Source organism: Calypte anna, chromosome 3 (genome assembly GCF_003957555.1).
Source record: "Calypte anna isolate BGI_N300 chromosome 3, bCalAnn1_v1.p, whole genome shotgun sequence".
In the NCBI taxonomy this organism is placed as follows: domain Eukaryota; kingdom Metazoa; phylum Chordata; class Aves; order Apodiformes; family Trochilidae; genus Calypte; species Calypte anna.
The window spans coordinates 30,940,883-30,960,564 of NC_044246.1; the positions used below are offsets into that span (position 1 = coordinate 30,940,883).

Below are 19,682 nucleotides of genomic sequence, written 5' to 3' on the forward strand. Positions count from 1 at the left end.
AAAATTTCTTGCTGATATTTTTTTGAAGACCGTACGTGTGAAGTGTTCTGCTTTTCAATAAATTGCAATTTTCCAACAAAATCTTTCTGGCTGAAAAATTCCTTACAGGACTCACTTTTAAATTTTCTCAAGTGTAACATTTCATAAAGTATCGTGTCTTTCTTTAATTAAAAGGCCACAATGTTTATTTTAAGCACTCTCTTTCATACAGGCACAAAAGAAGCTACATTAGTGTTTAAACCTACATTTATGGAGGGTATTTTTCCCATGTAATCTATTTTCACACAGGAGAAACAAATATAACAGTTGTGATTGAGAACACAATTAGAGAACTGAATTAGAAGCCACATCTCCAATAATCTTTAACCCCCACTAGATCACAGGAGACTGTGATACCTAAGAAATGTATAACTATATTTACTAAATAACTTCATGCAACTAACTTATGTAATAAAGCAGTACAATCCAGGCTGGATTTGCCCTTGAAGCACAGTTTATAGCCATACCTGAAGAAAAGAAGTTAGGGCTGAAATGTCTGTGGGGTGACAAACACACTCTTGGGAGGTGATGAAGGAGTGAAGGGAAAAGAGAAATATTTTCTTTTAAAATTAACAAAAAAAAAAAGAAAGAAAGGTAAATCAGTTCTGTCTTCTATCAAAATCCATACTGGTAATTACAAAAGAAACTCATACATCAAGAACAAAACAGCATTTGATGTACTGTACTCAAGTATTCAAAAGCATTTTTTTCTTTCCATGTATTAAATATTTTTTTCAAATTCCTACATAACATACTAATAAAAATATTTACTTTTACAAAGGGTCAAGTGGACAGAATATAATTCTCCCAGAAGGAAGCCAGATGTTCAGTATCTTCAACATGATGTTTGTGCTGATAAAAGGAGTAGCTGATCTTTCTTTTGGAGGCTGAAGTTCTTGCTGAAGTTTCTTTTACTGAACTGCTATTTATCATGCTTTAATTAATATTTGTCTCAACAGAACAAGTATCTTTATATTTTAAATAGGGTTTTATGTGTATAGCCATAAATGCAGCAACACCCAAAGAGCTGCCTTTGAAAATTTTTCAAACCAATCTGTAGTCCTGCTCTAAGTCACGTATTGCATTTTTAGCTCAGGGTAAAGGAAGTCACATCTGTTGCCAAAGCCAGGATTCCACAATAAAAACATTTTAGCAATTTGAATACATTAAAACGCATAAATATTCAGGTTTTTCTCATGAGTTATGCAAGAGGTGCAGAACAGTACATCAATGTAGTGCTTAGAATATCAAAAATCTCAAAATAACAATTTACTGTCTTTCTTAAAACTCATCATAATGCATTAGTAGATCCATAGAACTAACAAAGACTTGGGCAAATAGATTTCAGTGGGTTTTTCCCCACTGATTTAGTGGGTTTTTCCTGTATTACTTGGCTGGTGGCATGACTAATATTTAGCTTCAACATAATGCTTGCCAACAGATGCGAGATAAGTCTGAAATCCTGTGGGAATAGACTAAATGTTTAAATGGATTTGGAGGCATGAACAACCTCTGTGTATCTCCGAAAGCAAAAGGATTATTTAGCTGCTTATATTACCCTTAGATAAGCCTACAAAAAAAACCTCGAAACAAAACAAAAAAAAAAATCAAACAAGCTTTACCACTAGAAAGAAGAAAAAAAAAACCCTGAATTTAAATTTTTTTATGGCACCTGTTTTTCCTTTTTCTAAAGTTTGATCTCATCAGGGAAAAGCAGCAATGACAGAAGCTTAACCTTATCTATGCTGGATAATTACACAGTTGACTAATCCACATTGTTTGCAAATTTAGAGTGCAGGAAGAAATCATATCAAAGAAAGAGTCACAGTTTTGATGCCCATTTTGCCAGCACCATAAGGGCATATGTATCACGGGGGCATTGCTAGCAGCACCATTCATTTCAGCTTCATGGATTTTGTGTTCATCTATGTTGATACTCACATACAGTACAGTGTGTTCTTGTCATCTCTATGGCTACGTGCATCTGCCACTTGAAAAACATGCTTAGCTTAAGAAAGGCTGTAAGCTTCCAGCTAAACAGCATTGTCTGGATGCAGAGTAACACATATCAACACCTCCTCCATTAAGGGTTGGAGATCCCCTTTTCAGAGAGATGGGTGAGAGCAGCCCTCAGGACAGCAAGTGACAAGAAAGGGCAGAAAACAAACACTATTTTAACCAAAAACAGACCAGAAACCCTCAAGAAGGAGGACAACTCTATCCAGTGCACTAACTTTAGCTAACCAGCTTCACCCAAGCTCAACATAAGCACTATCAGTTCAGGTACCAAAATCTTTCATCTGATCAAAAGCAGAGTATTGGCACCTTGCTTATGAGAAATGCTGCAGTCAAACCCAATAAATGCAAAAGGAAGAAACAAATGACAACAAAGTAAGTGGTAAGGGTTCAGATTTACCCAGTGCTTTCAATTAAAGTTGCTCAAGAACTTTGTGTGGGGTGAACAAAAAAGCTTCCTGTAAGCTCACTCAAGGTTTGCAGAGAGCACCTCACTCGTCTCTTCCTAACTCTGGAGTCAAAAAGAAAAATAAACAATGAAAAATTATTGCTGGTGTGATGCAGAGGAAAGCTGTGATACAGTCCAGCACCAATCCACACCTTCTACACCCATCTGCTCTACTGGCCCCTATCAACCCTTTCCCCAGACATCTACCTTTCCCACCTTCAAGTCCCCTTTTGCTCTAAGGCCACAGACCCTTTCCTATACTTCTTCATTCCTCTGCCTCCAAAACTTCCCTCTCTGCAGTCTGTAAAGCCAAGTAAGGACCTTCCCCTGGCACCATGCCCAGCCCCTCTCCAGAAGATCCTGGAAGGAAGAAGCTCCCCATGAAACCCCCAAGAGTTACGCTGCAACACCTCAAACAAAAGATGTGAAAGCAGGAGATGGACGACAATGCCACAGACTGAGAAATGCACCCTAGAAACTAGAATGAGAGCAGTGTTAATGTTTCAACTTTCAGGTCCTTGGTGTGGATGCTATCTTGTTTCTCTCCTTTCCCAGAGGAAACCATTTTCAGAATGATTTTGGAGTGTTAGAGTTGCAATGCAATGACCGTACTATGAAAATAGTACTCATTACCTATACCATGCAATCAAAACACACTAATATCCCTGAAGTCCTTGCAAGATTTCCTGATAAGTTTTTTTGAGGTTTGGTGTTTTGGTTTTTTTTGATTGGTTGGTTTAGGGGTTTTTTTTTGTTTGTTTTTTAAACACACTTATTTGGAAAATATAAGCAAGTCATTCTGTTCCAGCATGTGATTTGTTTTTCTGCTCTGACTACACCTGTGACAAAGGAACCACACTATCACATGTCACCCATTCCCCTTCTTATGAACTAGTCCTGAACAGGAAAAAAAATTAAAAATATAGTCTTCAAGACAGTTTCACTGCTGTACAGGATGCTCAGCAGAAAACAACAGATGTGCTATAATCACTACTGCCCATTCATTTCCTTTCTGTCAGAAAGAAAGGAGCAGTCATCAATTAAGAGCCCCTATCTACTGGACACAAAAGGAAGTCTACACTTTTCCTTGGTCATTTGACCATAACAATAGGAGATGGCAGTGGGAAAGGAGGGACCACTCTGAGCAAGCATGGGGAAAAAGATAGGGGTGAGTGAGCTTGTCTTGTTGGATTTTTGAAAGCTAAATGAGAATTTTTATCCAACATCTTAATATACAAATACGTAAAAAATAAACCACTTTAATACTACATTCTACAAAATCCCAATTATAATGTTCCTGAGTTTTTCCAGGCAATTAATTTAATCTTTTTCACAGCAGAAAATCCCAATCATGTGAACTGACAAGATAATTAAACAGCACCAGGAAAAGATGTTTTATCAGTTATCAAAACTTTTTCTTGAAGAGTTTTCACAGTTCTTATAAAGCCCTTAGTCTAAATGTACAAAGTGTCACTGTCAAATTATTCAGATTAATATTTTTAAAATATTTAATCAGTTCTGTGGAACCATCTGTTAAAGACTGCATTCTCTGATCAGCTTCACCATTCTGAAATAGAATGACAGCTTTCATAAAACTGCTAACAACATCTAGAGATGCACTTTTCATGATGTCTGCTTCAGTCCGACTACAATCAGCCACAATAGGCTTGGGGGAAACTTATTAAAAATGGTTAGGCTTAATTAAGGTGTTAGGCCCTAATCTAGCATGCTAAATTAAAGCCCAAATATTCCCATGGATCCTTATGCAAATGTTCCAACAGCCTGCTAGGAGCTTCCCACAATAGAAAAGCTTTTACAGGCTCCACATAGCAACTGAACCCCTACTTCTGCCCTGCACCTCTGCTCCATTGCATACCAAAAATAGAACTGACTTACAGAAAAGCTCACACGTGGGCATGCATCATTCCTCTCCACCCCCATGCAGATTTCAAGCCCTTATACTATTAAAGACATGGCCTTAACAAAGCATTCAGTGATGCACAGATGCTCAAGGAATTTTTTTGTGTGTAGTGACTTGTAGCACAAACTCACCATGTACTAAAACTCATCCTGAACGCTAGAACAGAGTTCATTTTTGGTGTGTTTCCTTCTCTGCTACAACAAATGTGACTTTAAGAGCTGCTAAAACCCATTCTCATCCTCCCCAACGACTGGTGTATTCTGAACAAGAATTTGTTGTAATAACCAAAAACACATAATATTGTTACCTAAGCAAAATGGATAATAGCAAAATATAAATACATTTCATTAAACGTCTCCCCTGCCACCCCCAAAAATTTTTAGGAATGAAAAGATTCTTAAAGCCTTCAGATTTAAATCTGGCACATGAGGCAAATCTGTCAAAATTACTGCTGGTTCTTTGGTACAAAGTTAGCATGTGTCCCTGCAAGCTGTATCTGTTCAAACCATCAAGCTATTCATTTCACAGAACACTACTCCTCCTATTTTAGCTTTCTTCCTTTTTCCCATGACATTAATTCTCCACTAAATGCACTTCATCTAGTCCTTGAATGCCTTATCCCATTAGTTGATACATTCCCACACACTCCAGTTTTGTTGATACAACAATTTTCTGAAGCACTCTGCAGTGAATGCTTGTCTGCCATGGATCCCAGAGAATCTCAGGAAATCCTCTGCTTCCTAGGACACATGCACAAGCCACATTACCTCAGCTTTCAGAAAAGAGATTGAGTTTGATGGTCTTGTTTAGCTCTTCTGTTCATTATGAAAACACGTTAAAATCACCACCATTCAAAACCAAGGCCAAGCAGCACATTTGAAACTCAGTGGAAATCAGGGAGAGGGGGTAAGTTTGTTCACTTCCCTCTCCAAGGTCTCTAGGTAAACACTTCATATGCATTTGGAAATGCACAAACTTCAAACTAAATAAATACAATTATTTGCTGTGTGGGATGTGGGAATGTATAACCCTTCACCTCTGTGGACCAATTCCAGTAATTAACTATTAGCAAATAACACAGGCAACTAGTGTACTAAATTTAGGTCACATTCATTATTTTTCTCTAATGTACATTAAAACATGCAACCTCATTCAAATCTTGCTATTTATAGATAATACTGAAGAATGTCTGGTCTTTCCTCTCAGCCTCTGCAAAACGTTTTCCTGCTTACAGAGACTGTTCTCCCTTAGATCCAAAGGAAAGCAAGAACTCCCTAATGTTTGTCACACGTAAGCTTCAATTGAATGATAAGCAATCCTGCTGGTGTCTATTAAAGCTATGCAATCTTGAAGCACTGGATCAGACATAAAGTAGCCGTTCTCTTAAAATTGTATGAACATTTGAACACCATTGGTTGATCAAGACACAGTACAAAATTGTATTATGAACCCCACTATGAAGTAATAAATATTACAATCAGTGGTCTAAAATAGCAATTAGTATTCTCTCTGCAAGCCACAGAAGACAGAGGGGCAATTAACAGAATGTACTATTTTAATTACATTTTTAAACTAATCTGTACTGCTCTAGTTCCAGCATTAGATACTCTATCCAGAAGGAGTGAAGTAGGTTATTTAGAAGTCATTGAGTTTTTCCAAATACCAGTGTCTGTGCTGTTATCCACAGTCCAAAACTGAATGTCGGCTTTCTTCAGAGAAAAGAAAAGACTTCTTTGGGTTAGTACCAAGACTGAGGAGAGAAGGAGGGAGGAAGGAACCTTGCCTAAAGCCATCTTATTTAGTATTTTCCACAGAGTCTCCTGCATGCCCTATCGTGAATATTTCTGGAATGTCAATTTGTTTCAGATAATCAAATGAGTGAAATCAGTTATTACAATATAGTTACATTTCCATGGTATCTTAATCTGCATCTCCTGAGCTCTCAAGTTTCCCAGATGCCCCAAGACTTAAAAAGGAAGTTCAATTTCTTAAATTGTTTCTTAAGTTGACATTTAAAAACATAGGAAATCTCAGGAAAGCACAAAAGTCCTCCCGTATCTCCCCATCACCATGGAGAGACCATTGCTTCTCCATGGAAGTGGCACTTCCACCTCCAAAACGAAGGAACCAAGCAACCAAGAGAAACTTCAGCTACAGAAGCAGGTGATAAAACTGAAGACTTAACCTCCTCTTACTTCTTAGGTCCCCCAAACTTAAGTTTAATTAGCATAAAACCCCACCATCATGCACATGGAGAAAACCTCAGTCTCAGCTAACCATCATTTCAGGCCAACATAGTACAGAGACTTACTGGGGATTTACATAATAAGCAGTCTCACGGTTAACTTGAGGTATGTTCACTGAACACCACCAGCAATCACCTCAGCCAGAGCCATAGCAAAAATGTCTTAAAGAAAAATTGAAAATCAAAATAACAATGGAAAAAAAAATGTACCTGGTATAGCACTCACCAAGGAAATCACTGTTACATTAGGCAAAGTGAAGTCACTTTTCCTCTCCCCTGTTGAATCTCTGGCATTCTGCAGAATGGAGCATAAAAATTATACAATTAGAGGAAAAGGAACACAGCTCTGCAGCTTGGTGGGGGGGCCATGCTCATCCCAGTTTATGCCCCCTAAGTCATGCTCTCTGTACTGCTCGCCCTCTTGAAGTGTAGCTGAACAAAACATTGCGTTGGCTGAAGCCAGTTCAGAGAGGTTAAAGGGTCAGATTTTGAATAGGAATTGGGCACTAATGTGATTTTTTAAATCCCATTAAGAGCCTTACCACCTCTGCAAGTGCCTCCCTACATACCATTAAAAATCTAGATCAGGTTGTCTATGGTTGCATTCTAAGTCAGTGGTAGAGCAGGGAAGTGCTGTTGGGCTCCCAAGCTCTAAACCCCAAAAGAATCAGGCCATGCTCGTTCTGGAAATCATTAGCACTGATCTTGAACTTAATTATCTTAAATGTCTGGAAACCTCTATTCAAATAAACCCTCACTTTCTTGGTGAGCAACAGAAGGACTGATCTCTAGCCATTAAAGCAAATCAGAGCCAAGGGTCACTTTCTGAGATCTGTCTGGTACCTGCATCTAATCTAGGCATTTCCACAAGGTCAAAAAAGAGTGATTAGCATTCAAATGAAAATATTCTAGAACTTCACAAAAAGCAGCTATTTATACACAATTCTGGTGCAGCTTTTTTTAGCAAAATTTTTAACCTAACTTGAAGACTGAAAAACACAGGGTTTTTGATTTAACGGGGAAAGAACTCATTTCCTTTGCTAAATTTTTAACCCTTCCCGGTGTTAGAACATCATCTGGAATATCAACCAGGACCTTAACAAGGATACCTTTTTCATTATTTTCATTTTTCTAAGCCATTGCTTTACATTTGCCTGTTCTAGAGGACCCCAAGGTTAATTTACCTCTCCTTAGCCATTTCTGTGCTGTGGTCTCAGCCAAAGGTGACAGTGAAGAAGCCACAGGAATCAAACATCAAATGTTCTTGCTCTGAACTTCCAAGAAGCTATTGAATGCAAGACTGGATATTTTTTTTATATCACCATAAGGCCTGTTTATATACTTGGAGTGGAAACAGTGCACATCCAGCTGCACTTGATTTCCTGTATGGCAAAATACCTCAGGCATTCAGCTGGCTGGGAACACTGTGGAGGCCTCTTACCATCACCAGTTTCTTGAGACCATGAAGCTATACCCCATGCTTGTTCTTATGCCAGAATAAACATAGTCCCAGCTGAGAGTCCAAGTTAATTTGGTCTAAGGGAACCAAACCATAAACAGGCATGATTTTGTATTTCAAAGATCCACCTACAAAATATTGGTCTTCTTTCAACTTTAACAGTAATACAATCAATTAAATCTTCCTAATGTGGTATAGCATTCACATGCAGATGTTTTTTTTAATGCAAAACCATTATTCCATCTGAAAGATTTTTTTTTTTAATTTAAAAACATGAAATACAAATACATTTTTCTTCATCCAATTTCTATATATACAGCAAAAAAACAACACTACAAAGCAATTTCAGATTAAAAGACTATAGTTGTTCCCTTTTGGTATCACTGAGTTACACTTATAAACCAGTTCTATTTCCCACATTTAGTTTTTTTCTCTTTATAAGTGAATACACAGAATAGGCTCCACTAACATTTCTATGAATCCAGGGAAGGAAATACGTGAGCAGTCTTACCAGGCTCCTGTGATTAAACTGTAACATTCAAATGCCCAACCACCTGACTGTACCTTACATCATAAATTAAGCGAAAGGAAAATACAAAGTGAGCTGTAATTGCCGTTCTACTTTCCATTTAGTCCATGCAAGTCTCCTTAGTCTCAAATCCTCCGGAGGCAACAGACTCCATTTCAACTGCTAGAGAAAGGCGTTTCTTTAAGAACCCTAGAAAGGCTGTGGCAACACAACCACAGCCATATAAATACACACATACACGCACATATGTGTGCTTGTATGCATGCATACATGTGTACATATATAAATGTGTGTGTGTATAGAAATAAATGAAAACCAGACAACCTTGAAGACACCTTAAACATTTTGTAGGGCACTCTTGTTTGACAGAAGTTTCATCAGTCTTAGAGTAAAATGATGGCCTATAGCCAATAGAGATTCTCTAACTCACACAGCAACCAATGGCCTTTCAAACACTTTGGATCAATGCCCTCAGACAGGGTCCTACAGACACATCCAAATCAACTAGAGCACAAGCTACCTGATGCTATAGAATATTCTTCTATCAACTATCAACCTTTTTAACTTCTTCAAGAAACTTTTATACAGATCTTGCTATAATCACACTCTGTAAAAGAACAATACATAAGGAAAAAGAAATTTTCACCCTGTGAATGATGAATCTGTGCATCCTTTGATCAGTTCAGCCAAATGGATAGCTAATTATCTCAGATATCTGTGTATGAACATCACACACCTTCGCACTAGAAACACTATCACAAATTAAACACATGTATATCGGCTTAAAGAAATTGATTAACTGGTATACTGTCATTTGTCTTAAAATTTCTATTTCATCTTTTAGAAGTTTGCATGTTTTAAAATAGCATTATTTTAGAAATATATCACATTAATAAAAAAGCTTTGCAGTCTTAATTACTTTTTAAAAATATAAAGAAACAAGCACCCATCAGTTTAGGAAGCAAAAACCCCAAAGAAACCTACATCCAGATACTTGACCTGAACCATAATGACGGTCTGTCCTATGAAAAACATTCTCACACATGGAGATTTCACTGTAATGCTGAATGAAAAGCCCAGAAATTTGAAAACAATCCTTCACAAGTCAGTAAAATCAAGGTTCTCTTTCTGGGTATACCTTGCATGAGAGGCAACAAAAATAATTTTCAGTAACAGGACAGGTGATTTGTATTATTCCTTTTAGGAGTCCTTGAAATCACCTTCACCCCACTTTTCCTAAAAACTAAGCAATACACAATCCTTCTGTGCTACAAACTAATAGCCCTGCACTGAGATGCTCAGTAAAAGACAAAGATTAACACTCCAATAAACTTGTTCACTGGTTCAGTTTCCAAATCTCTGCTTTTTAAGCATTTACCTGGGAGAAAACACCAAAATAAGCCAAAGCCATCCATATTGGATTGTGGTTCCACAAATTTACAAGTACAGTATATGAAGACATTCATTCCATTCATTGTCCTGCCCTTATCTGGTCCCCAACCATACTAAATCACATGCCACATCCAGACAACTCCATCTCTGTAACATAATGTATTGTCTATGCAACACAGTAAAATGGTGTCAACGTATACTGTAGTTGCTTTAGAACAAATACCCTCACCAAACAATTTCACATGCTGATCCTCTAAGAAGAGCCAAGAATAAAATTCTTAGCAAAAGTTCACGTTACACAGCAAACCACAGTGCAGGTTTAATCACCAATGATGAAAATCAAAGTAAGAACTTGACATCATTTTCACTGCACCTGCTCACTTCATGACCTATCTGTGATGGACAGAACACATGCTGCATCCCAAGGAAACGCATTTATTCCATGGGCAATCAGCCGAGTGGTTTCCCAGATGTATTAAGCCAATTTCACAGGCTAAGTACATGCAGCACTCCTAGAATTTCCTTCACTCTACCCATTCACAAGAGTAAACACCACAAAGGCTGAATTGCATGAGAAGATAAAAGAGCTCTTTGCCAGAACTCCTCCAGACCATCCCTGTTATGACCTCAAACTGTCCCCAGGAAAGAAGTCAGTGCTGAGCAAGTATGGGCATAGAAAGGAAACTCTCTCACGTACCAGAACTAATAACCTGATGATATGACTCAAAGTTTATAATTAACAGATAAAACAACCCAGTACATTTTTCTGAAATTGTCAGAAGACAGGCATCACCAATGCTCTGTTAAAAACAAAATGGACTCTTCATGCAGCACAGACATTGATTTTAAGAAGAGCAAAAAGAAAAAAAAGAACCATATAGTGGGCAGACTCCTCATCACTACAACACAGAGGCAATGAAGAGGCATTCAGACAGCTGTGGCACCTGTATCCATTTGGAAGCTTGAACACACAGATGGTGCACACTGCCAGGGTAGGCAGATGCACATGTCATCTATGTGTGTAATCACTGTCCCCTAGAGATTTAAAAGACTAGAAAGGAACTGCATTTCAGTAGCAAAGGCTGCTGATCAGCTTTTCTGCCAAAGGCAGCAATTCAGATGGCTGTGGGTTTGCTTTTCAGGAAGTCTTCCTTGAAAAGCAGGCACAGTTCCTATCCAATCCAAGCAGTGGCGTGTGGAAGATATCCCTCCTCCTCCATACCCTACATCTGTGGACATCATAGGTTCCACCACATCAAAGCTTTACCAAAAAAGAGGAGAGAAGGAAAATACCTAATCTGCTTTACTTTGACCTTGTGGGAATCTGAATCAGTGCCTGTGCTACCTTTTAGATGAGCAGTCTGCTTCAAGGGGTCTGAGGGGTACAAGAGCCATCCCATTGGGTGGATCTGACAACCAGGCTGGTTTATTGGAGGATCCTTTGCTGCAGAGTTGCAGGAAGAACCTCCTCAATGTGGTTTCTTTTGGATCTGCACTATGTATTGGAGCAGCAGGATGGCTGAGCTGGGAGACTGAAGAACTCAAGGGCCATTGTTGGTGTGTACAGCCATGACCAAGGAAGCACGCCAGGGTTGGGAAGAGGCCACATTCCCAAGTGACACTAGAGCTCAAGTGACAAGCTGCAGTAATAGAGCTTCCCATGCTGAATCACCAGGCAGGAGAACACCTCTAAACTCTGCTCAGCATGGCTCATGCCTTGGCAAACAACTCTGTCCTTCACACAAAAGAAGGATGGGGTTTTCTTGAAGCTCTAGTCTGCATTTACCCACTGGCAGATTTTACAAAAGAAGAAAGTGATTCCTCAAGGAGGAAGGTTTGCAGAAAGCCTGGCTCTTTTAAAATGAAAAAATGTACCTAGCACTGACTCTGGTAGCATACAGACATCTCAGATACCTGTTTAGGAACAATGTCCTATAAAGCAATGAAGAACTGAAGCATGCCAAGATACTGCACTGTAAATCAAAGAAGCCTTGGAGATTAAATGGTTATTGATGCTCTCAGAAATTACTTGCTATCTTTCACTTACCAGACCACAAAATTCTACAGTGGCTCACCAAAAAGCCGACACCATGTCTGGGTGCATCAGGTAGGTGTTTAGAAGAGTAGTGGCTTTATCCTGGAAATCTGGGTATATAAATGAGTTCAAGCTCAGGAGATACTGCAGCCAATACTCTCCTACCACAAGACAGAAGGGACTTTACAGCATAACCAACTTGATAAGGCAAGGAATGTAAAAGACTATATCCAGTGAGGAGTATGGCAAGTCAGCCTGTCTTGCCGCAGGACAGAGCCAGCAATCTCCACACAAAATGACCAAAATCAATCAAACCACAGGTTTATGACTTCAGATTCATCTTACAATTATCAGAGAAGACTGACAGAAAGGAGAGATTACAAACTTTGTGTGCTGGTAATGCAGGGAAGGCAAGCTGCTCTTCCAAATTCAATGGTTCATTGTTAAATACATCTCTGTCCAACATTTAAATAGGCTAAGACTGCTGACTCTTCATAGAAACCAGCATATATCCAGCAGGCTGGAGTCCATGATGACATCACTCAGACAGTAAGGTATGACAGCTCTCTGAGCAACTGCAATAACCATGTTATCAGAATAATACGAAGGAACTCGAAAGTAAACAGTGACAAAGCATCACAAGCACTTTGGTGTGAAAGACTAATCTCATGAGCACCAAACCTGTTTGCAGGTTAATGATGTTTCTGCTGATAGCAACTCAGTTTCAGTTTAAAGAGCTAATGTAAAGTTTTGTTAGCACTGAAGTAATCTTCGTTATAGACTACATATTTGTATACTAAGTAGTTCTTCATTTCACCCATCTATTTTTAAAATTTTTACAAAGAAGGAACTGTAATTTTTCCTTAGGTATCAAGCACACAAAGAGAGCTGTTATTTTACATTAAAGTAATACAGATCAGTGGCTGCAGCAGAGAGCAAGTACTTCTGCCATTGTATCTCTGCACTAGGACTTCAAATAAGAATATGGACTCGCTCGGACAGACAACACCTAACACAAGTAAAAGCATGGGAGAAAGTACAAGTGGCTAAAGAGTATGCACTACATCTAGGAGAGAGAGGCTGTTCCTGTGGGCTGATTAAAGGCAGAATCTGACCTTGAAGCCCACACCCAAACAACAATGCTAAGATGTCAACCATGACCATGAGAGGAAGCTGGATGTTACGCTGTTCCTGACGGTGCTCCTTAGGGCAATCTAAACAGCCTTCTCTTTCCTGAGTTTGGTATCAAAGTTTTATCTACAACAGCTCTGAGTAAGCAGCCAGGCAGGTGATTCATTCACTGTTCCCGTGACACAGTTTTTACCTCTGCTCAACATTGCGGGTGAGACGACACAAGCATCCGATCAGCAGAAAACATTAGCTGCATAATTATAATGCCTGGGGCATGACCCTGAAATGTCTGAATGGATATGAATGCTCAAATAGCTCAGTGTTAAAGTTCATTAAGTTAGGTTTTAAAACATCTGGGCAGGGTTCACATGCAAGTTTCTACAGAACGCATGCCTACAGGAAGAGACTTGGAACCACTTGTACTCTGAAACTCAATCACAGAGCAGACAAGCGAGACTTAAAGGATTCAAAGATAATTTGCTCTGCTTCAGAATCACAAGTTTGCATGGGAAACAGCTGCCAGCCCAAGATATACCTGCTCAGCACAGTTATGAAATACCCATGCAGCTTCCACTACCATTACACTCATGGTCCCTTAGAGGACTAGAAAGCAGGACTAGTGGAGCTCAGGCCGTGGAAGGGCAGAAGAACGAAACCAAGTCATGTGCAATAAGTCTCTCTTCTAGATAAATTATTAAACCAACACCTTGCTTTGTATTTTTACAGCAATGCTCTGCATCATGATTAGTGAGAACAAAGGCAGTGACCACCCCCGTATTCAGGTCCTTCAGAAGGTGCCCCAGTCAGCAGTTGACAGTGGTTTTAAGCAGTCTGCAACTTTGCTTGGGCAGCTGCTGCTTTCAGGCCCCCTCGATAAGTATCAGTACCTTTTCCCTCCATTTCCTTCCCAGCCCACCCTGGCTAGGCCCCTTTCTTTTCCTGCACTTGTAATCAAACTTGCTCTTAAATCTATTTTAGGCCAAATTTGTATAAACTAGACTCTTGGTGAATCAGACTAAACAGATCTGATACAACGACCACAAATAATAATAAAAAAATAAATGTAAAGTGACTTCAAAAACCTTTAACACTATGAGACAGTTTGTCACACTTTAATTTTGGAAGGCAAACAGCCTTTGGTGAAATTTGAGTTATTATTTCATAAATTCATGTTCATCTCTTGTATTCTTAACCACATATGTAAAAGGCTTCCATACTTGCAATCACAACTGTTGCCACTGTATTTATGATGTGCCTGACTGACCTTCACCTATTCACTCACTCTGCTTCTGTTTTCCCCTCAGTTCTGTCATTCCACATGCTCACTCTTGACATGGGACATTTTTTCTAAAGTCCAAAGTCTCAGAGACGTAATATCTTAAGAGAATCTCAGCTGCTCTTTCAAAAAATAAGTTTCTAAGCATTACAGTCACAACCAAATAATTGAAAATTATTACTTTAATTGCCTTAAAAACAATAGAAACTAAGATATATTACAAGATACTAGTTAATAAACCTAACACACAGTTTGGGAAGCCATGACTGGGGTAGAGAAGACACTGTTTGGGATTGGTGATGCAGCACAACTCTTTAGGTGGTTTTGGTTTGTCTCCCAGAATGAAAGGTTTAGTCAACCATTAAATGAGCAGCTATTAGAAATGCTTTGAAAAGCATCTTTTAAAAAGGGGGGAGGGGAAAACCATAGGTCCCATGTCCTCTGCATTCTCAGTTTACAAGAATAATGCTCTCTGGCACTTTTTTTCCTCATTGCTAGTCCTACAAACTGAAACTTGCATAACCACAAAAATGCAGATTCTCAAAGCATTCAGCAACACCTCTGCAAAACTTTCTGCCACTCCAGATTTTGCTGACAGCTGCAATAATTCTTCCCCCCCACACACTTAACACTACAAAAGGAAGGTGCTGCTTCGAGTACAAAGTGGTAAGACATCTTCATTGTCCCCACAAGCAAAAATTCTTCCAACTCATTCTTAGAGGACCCGCATATTTAACTGCAACTACTCCAAATTACATTACATTACTAACTTGCACTTTTCTCATATTTAATTATTCTATCTTCTATTGTATACTCTATCCAAACATCTTTGCACTACACTTTGCATTTTTCGAAATTTACGGAAAAGAAACATAAAGCCATAACATAACATGTTGCTAAATGTGTTTCTTTAACACAGCAATCATCCTTCACAACCCATGACTGAACCCCAACAGGACTGCACATCACATTAACTCCATTGTACTAACTTACAACTGCCGCAGCTTTATACATGCTTAATCAGAGGAACGTTTCTAATCAGAGTCAAGCAAACTGCTCCCTTTATCATCAGATTGGATGTTTCAATTAATTCCTGGCATGGTGCATCTGATCTTATGGACTTGTGGTAGATGATGGGGCCATGCTGAGCATCATCTCCAACTGTGACCCAGCTACCTGGCACCTCTCCTCATCATGGCCCCATGTCCCAAAGGCCAAGAACCGCACCTCTGGCTGGGCTAGGGAGAGACTTAGTGGTGCCCAGCAATTGCTGGAGTGGCAACCAGGCATGAATGAAATAAAAAACCAAACAAATAAACAAAGAATCAACAGCTAAATGAGTCTTTGGCATACTTTGCTAAATATCTGTTTAAGAATGTTAGCTGGAACAACTTTAAAAAAAACTAACAAAAAAACCCAACACCTGTTCATTCTGAGCTCATATATTTTGTAGTGTACTTCCCAAAAAACTGCTTTGGCTTGAGGTTGTGGGGTTTTCTTTTAAATAGAAAGGGCACACTTACATTTTAATGAGAGGATACTTCTGTACAAAAAGTTTCTTCTAATAGCAGTACGTCAGGCTAAGCCCTGGAAGTATTCTTCAAAACTACTTAAAGCAGATTTTTGTAACTATGTTCTTGTTAGCCCTGTATTTGGATTAATCTCAAAAGTATTCATCAGTCTACAAGCTGTATGGGTGATGCTATCACAGATCTTCAGCTATCCCTGTTACTGATAATATTTTCAGTAAAGTGGCAGAAGCCATTATCAAAATTACAGTTCTGTTAGTGTTACATGGTTAGACAGATGAGCTTTGTACTTCAGAGTTTGCATTCAAAGATTATAAAGCACTAGTTCAAAATATATGCCTTCATCACTTGCTATAACCCTGTCTACTTAGCAGGGCTTAAAAAGCCTTACCTGAATTGAAGCCAAGAAATTACAAGAGTAGAAGAGGCAGAAGACAACAGGCATCTGGCAACCCAAATAAACCCATGTGAGGAAGCTTTCAAGCATGCACACTGCTCCAAATGGCTTTGCAAAAAACCCCAATATCAGTGTCACCTGAAAAACTGTATCAGTGAAAGGTTCAACCATACAACCTATACAAATAACAGTAGCAAAAAAGTACCACAAAAGCGTGACCTGCCTAAATTCTTAAGTAAGGAGATGTTTTTTCTTCCCTTCCTGCTTTAACCTTTCAGCTCACAAGAAAGATTTAAAATTTAAAAAGAAAATTAAATACAAAACACAGGTCCATTTAAAAAAACAACCGCCCTCCCCCCCCAAAAAACCAATGCACCCCACATAAAAACAATGAAACAAAACATCAAAAAAAAAAAAAGGAAGGTATCAGTGGGTTTGCTCCAAACCTTTTCTACTTGGCAGTTAATGCCAAGGCCTTGGAATAAACCACTTTAGGCCCAAAGTATGCCTTTCAACACTTAACTTGTATTCTCACATCCTGCCCAAGGAAGGAGAACACATTAGCAGATGTCCAAAAATCAGAGAGCTGCCAACAAAGTTCACTACTTGAAGATTTCCAAAGCTGTGCATTCTTAACAGCTACCATCATATAAATATCAAATCAACACTGTCCTTGCAAGACATTATCAAGTCTATGAACTGCAGACAAATCTGGGCATACTTTTTTTTTTTTTTTTTTTTTTTTGAAAACCATAAGTAAAACAACAAGAAAAGTGACACATTAACACCAACTGTTAGAATCAAAACACGTCTTTGCAGGGATGCACTCATACAGCCACAAATCAACACTGTTTACTAGGGGCCCTCCAAGCCTGTGAGAAAAAGCCAGCATTACCCCAGTGTTCCAGAAAATGTATGTTGCTTAAAGCATATTTGAAATGATACCTTTTATCAGCGTGCTTTGCATCATTTCCAGTTTGCCAACAGAGAACACAGAGAAGTAAGAGAGTCAAAGTGTAATAGCCAGGCATCTGCATAGACCTGAGAACAATACCAATATTCACCAAGAGGTCGATCTCAAACTGCCATCTCATATTTTCAAGACAAATGCCCTATTAATACATTTTCTAACTTTAACATAACTCTTATGTTTTCATCTCAAAGCACCCACACACACACTGATAAGAGTTCCCAACGTTATGAGCACTGTGTCATACAGACACATACCCTGCCCCCCCAAAAAACCCTTTAAAAAAAAAAAAAAAAAAAAAAAAAGAAACCAACCAAACCCCAAAACTCAGGGAAGGTATATTTTGTGCCTTGCCAACTTCAGCAAATTACATAGCCAGGAGTTGCTACAGCCAGATTTAGCTTTATGCAAGCTAACAGGATTCCTTTATAAATTTAGCTAGAGGCACGGGCAACAAACGCTTGTGGAAATTTGAACCGCAATTCTCCTGCAGCAGAGATTGTTCCCTCCAAGAATGAAACAGTAGCAAAAGACTATTAGTAGACTCTTATTACGCAGCTTTCAAAACACCTATAAGTCATCATGTTCTCTAGGCAGCGTTATTAAATTGCTGAAGTACCAGCAAACATTAAAGGAAGAAAAAAAGGCCACAGCTGTTTCTGAGTGTGCCAATTAATAATTAAAGAAGGAGAGGGGAAGCCAGCTGAAGATACAGCTATATTTGTTTTGGGTCTTTTTTTCTCATGCTTGTAGTACCGTGGCTTGTGAAGAGAGAAGGAAATGAGCGCCTCAGGTCTGTCAACACCAACGGAAGGATGAGCTCTGAAGGGCTTCTCGTTCAACAAGAGGTACAAAGGCTAGGATATGCAATCCAAAAAGTAGGGAAAAGGCAGAGACAGAAGACGAGAAAACGCATCCAGTGTCCCACAAGCGGCAGGACGCTGCTCTGCCCCGACAGCATCCCTCTCTCTTCTCCCCTCTCCAGAAAAAACGTTCCTGCTACTTAAAAATCAATCATATTTTTAACTCTCCTTAGGTCACACCACAATCCAATTAACGTTACCTTAAAACACTGAGGGGTTTGCTGTGTTGTGGTTGTTTGTTTCGGTTTGGGGTTTGGTTTTGTTTTTTTTTTTTTGGTTGTTTGTGTGGTCTTCTTTTTTGTAAGTTTTCAGTAAGACCCAGTTTTGCTAAAACATCTGCACAACACCTGAAACGCCGGGGAATTTTATCAGATGTTAAAAGAAGCACCACCTCCTCCCTAAAAAGATGAAATCTCCAGAGCCCGGCAGAGCCCGGCGCGGTGCAGCTCCGCCAGCGCCTGTCCCGCCGCTCTAAGCCGATCTGGGTTCTCCCCACCGGCGGCATCGGCCAAAGACACAGCACTCTGGTGGCAAAGCACCAGCAGCCCGTGGCTACCGGAGCCCTAAAGAGAGTCCAGCGCGGATACCCACTGCCGCGGATAGGCGCGGGAGGCGGCGGGGCTCGCACAAAGGCTGCGGACACAACGCGCCGGCTCGCCGGCAGACAGGAGCTGGGGGCCGCCGCGCCCCGACCGACTGGTTTCACGGGGTTGCAGAACACCGAGCGCTTGACCCACCCACCGACCGCGCACCCCCGGGTCCGCGCCGCGTCCTCCCTCCCCCGCTACGGGCCGATCCAGCCGCCGTCGCCCCCTCCCTCGATGCTCTCTGGGCGAACAAAGCCCCCGCTCTCACCGGCGGCACAGGCAGAAGCCTCTCGCCGTCCTCTGCTCTCACGCACTCGATCTTCCTCCTCCCGTTTAAAATCCAGGCGCAGGAGTGCGGGAAATAAACCCCACACACACCCGCCCCGTAACTCGTGGGGTGGCTGCGGGAGCCCCCCGCGCAGCAGTCTCGCCCCGGCTCCCTCCGTGCGCTGCTGCTCCGGGCAGCGGCTTAATCTCCAAACTTCCTCCTCCTCCTCCCGCCTGGGCAGGGGAGTCTGTGAAACTCCCCTCCTCCATGCAGCTCCCGCAGCCCAGCAGCTGCCTCAGCCCCTCCCCAGAGAGGCCCGGCCCGGCCCCGGGCTGCAGCTGAGCCCGTTCCCCTTCTCCACCCTCAGAGGCTGGGAAAGGGCGGAGAGGAGAGGTGGGGGGGGGGGAAATGAGAGATTAACCATTCGGATTTGTCTGGAGCCAAGCCAAAGAGAGCAATCAGATTACAGCCCTGGGAAGAAAAAGGGAGGAAAAGAGGGGGAAAAAAAAAAAAAAGGGAAAACCAGCTACCGTTTTCAGGCTGGGAGAAAGCGCTTGGCTTTCCTGCCCTCCCTTCT

General features: G+C 40.4%; 1 protein-coding gene across 2 annotated transcripts in view; it reads right to left on the bottom strand.

Moving 5' to 3' along the window:
- Positions 1–19,357, bottom strand: part of PLEKHG1 (pleckstrin homology and RhoGEF domain containing G1) — a 132,601-nt gene extending 113,244 nt beyond the window's left edge. The window contains exons 1-2 of one of the 2 annotated variants that reach the window (XM_030448141.1): positions 19,106–19,295; positions 6,880–6,964 (exon numbers count right to left, since the gene is read on the bottom strand). The gene's annotated coding sequence lies outside the window, so the exon portion shown is untranslated. Of the gene's footprint in view, positions 1–6,879; positions 6,965–19,105 lie in introns of both variants that reach the window. The other variant, XM_030448142.1, reaches the window with a different exon arrangement.
- Between the last annotated feature and the right edge of the window lie 325 nt (positions 19,358–19,682).